Source organism: Asparagus officinalis, unplaced genomic scaffold (genome assembly GCF_001876935.1).
Source record: "Asparagus officinalis unplaced genomic scaffold, Aspof.V1 AsparagusV1_Un2375, whole genome shotgun sequence".
NCBI classification, from domain to species: domain Eukaryota; kingdom Viridiplantae; phylum Streptophyta; class Magnoliopsida; order Asparagales; family Asparagaceae; genus Asparagus; species Asparagus officinalis.
This window is the reverse complement of record NW_017974634.1, coordinates 6021-8964: the sequence shown is the minus strand read 5'-3', so window position 1 is coordinate 8964 and position 2944 is coordinate 6021. Positions and strand designations below refer to the sequence as shown.

At 37.6% G+C, this 2944-nt stretch overlaps 1 long non-coding RNA gene across 1 annotated transcript; it reads right to left on the bottom strand.

Moving 5' to 3' along the window:
* Positions 1 to 2168: 2168 nt before the first annotated feature.
* On the bottom strand, positions 2169 to 2669 carry LOC109828564. Its single transcript, XR_002243758.1, has 2 exons — positions 2507 to 2669; positions 2169 to 2424 (listed from the first exon to the last, which is right to left on the bottom strand). It is a non-coding gene; the product is annotated as an uncharacterized LOC109828564 (long non-coding RNA).
* Between the last annotated feature and the right edge of the window lie 275 nt (positions 2670 to 2944).

Here is a 2944-nt window from a genome sequence, read left to right as displayed (position 1 = left end):
TTTTTTTTTTTGGTAAATAAAAAATTTTATTCATCACCAAATTGTAAAGTTTATGTACATCAAGAATCTCAAGAGTATATAACTGAGATAACAAAAACAGGACTATAGCTGATGCACAAGATCCAGCTATAACAAAAAAACAAAGAGATAGTTTTCAAAACCTGCACACAAACTAATGTGCACATATCCCCAATAGAACGCAGGGGGGTTTTCAAGCTTCAGCACCTGTTTCAGAGCTTTAACTCCTCAAATTTAGACAACTGCATGATTAATTTGGTCAAATTGCTTGCAGAAGCACACAGAAAATCCAACTCTTCATTTAGCTGCTATAGTGAGGAGAGCCAGACTTTTTTCTTCAGCCTGGATTGGGATGAGAGGATAGTTAAGATATCTACTTAACTGCCTTTTAATCAACTGATCACTGTCTTGACTGTCCTTTTGAAACTGACATTCCTTTCCTGGCCGAGATAGTGTATTATTACCGACATCAGAAATATAAAGAGTGCCATTCTTTTTAGTGTCTTTTGATCCAGATACCCTTTCGGCACCTTTCAGCCTGAATCTGAATATACCAGTCTTCAGTAATAATACACTCCGTTTAAATGTGTTGCCTGATGCCTGACCAATTCTAAATATTCAACCAGTCCTATGATGGCCATTCCAATGCCTTCTGTTAGAGAACTTGCAAATTCAAAAGACAGGTTATGTGGTGGAATCCTAAGAACACTCCAATGAAGATTATAACCGTCACACAAATAGACTAATTTATTCCTATTTTCATGATCCCGCCTAAATTAATTATCTAATTCTTGCGTTACGAGCTTTCCTGAGGACGGGTAGCCATGTTAATAAAAGCAGCAGTATGCTTTTGATGTGCAAACTTTCTCTCTGCCAGACAGTCATAAACCGACAAACTTCTGCTGTGCTGCGGGATTTCTCACTTTATGGCGTTGTCGTATGTTGTCTATCTTTAATTTAATTTTTATGACATGTTGAATAGCCTAGTGATATGTTGTCATAACTATCAGAGATTTCTGAGCTTTTCCTGTCTGGTTTTGCACTAAGCGGTTCTGGTATGTGCACATCCAGTACGTGAATGCTCCGCTATATTATGTTCCGACTTCAATATATTCGATATCTTATCCACACTAGCCCGTTAAAGATGAGAAATGCCCGTAACGCACCTGCCAGTATAGACACAAATCTGCGAGAAACCATAATAATAATTAGCAACAGTTTAATAAGGGTAGGGATCAACCTAAAAACCTTGCTGCTATAGGACCAGAAGATAAGTAGTCGGTGGTATCAGTCAATCCAAAGCATCAGACGCGAACGGTACACTAATGTTTCCCAATTGTGTTAAGCGGATATGTACGTCTCTTTGACATATTAGTTTCAAGTCATACATTATAGATAGGCGAGCTCAAGTAATAAGAGGATAGAGACGGTCAGGGTGGTGCACGGGGTCGTGGGTCGGGTCGTGGTCGGTCATACTTTCGACCCGACCACGTTATAAGCGTGACCCGGAGCCGATCTTTTTAATAAATGTGGGTCAAAATGCAGTGCCGACCATTAATATAAACGGAATAGTACCCACCCGACCATATAACCCAAAGACCTGTTTAATAACTTATAGGTTTTTCCAATTACCATGAAATAATCAAATCATATAAACCCATAATGCACCGATTCAAATTGAATACTGATCCAAAGCGGTTCAGATGAAAAATCACTATACAGCATTTAATACATAATTGCATAGGCATAAACATACTGCTTAAAAAAGTGAAAGCGATGTAATTGTTGATTCGTTCTTCTCTAATTCTAGTATTCTCCAAACTACTCTTGTCACCCTCGAGACCTGCTACATAAGAGTTGCGGTCCCAGAAAATAACTGCAACATCTCTACGGCACTTACTAGTGCCACAGACAAACAGAGCTGACTGAGCCAATAGAATGTGCCACATATTGTAGTACAAAGAGGATGCATACAACCATTGTGCCTACAACTAAGAAACACCCACTCATGATATCAGATGTAACCGATAGCAACAATTCCCTAATTTCCTAAGAATAAGTTTTGAGATTCGCTTTGCTCATGGATTTCTACAATTTCTCCAACTTCAGTATTTCACAAAGCTACTCATTTCAGATGAGAGCAATGAAGGAAGAAATGAACGTGAGCATTTCATGTTCAATGCATTGGATGAAGAAATTGCATCCACATGTACAGTTAACAAGCACCAAATAAAATAATGCAACTTTAGTTACAAGCTCCAACAAAGCAGCAGCAGACTTGAGTTACAAGCTCCAACAAAGCAGCAAATAAAATAATGCAACTTGAGTTACAAGCTCCAACAAAGCAGCAGCAGACTTAACATACAAGACCCATGTTCCTCAAAATGTGTCCTTCACTCACTTCTCCTGCGCAACATCAAGCTACTGCTTAAATAAAAGGATGGAACCTGCTGCCAAAATAAAACAGATACCAAAATGTCGATCTGACCTTGAGAAACAAATGCTATCACTCCTGTCCAAGGAAACATATTAAAACAATCAAGTAAAGAGCTTTACTTACAAATAAATCAAACCATACCAACTTTATAGATTTGATTATTCAAGTAATCAAAGTATATACTAAGCCATGGAGACTTCATAGTATAAGAGATTCATACTTGTGTTTGGCATAGATCTCCAACAGCTAATTGCATGAATATCCTCGGCAAAGCTCATCTAATTTTGGTGCATGTCATCTATCATTAAATAAAATAAAAAATATCAATAAGCAAATTCATAACTGTATTCTGATGGCCCCAAAAACAACGTAAAAAAATATAACATTAGGTAATTGTCTACCTTTTGATACAATAAACCAATACCGTTGCCAACTAAAGCCTCTACATTGTTAGGCTTAAGTGCTACGGTATTGAATAAGGATTCTCCA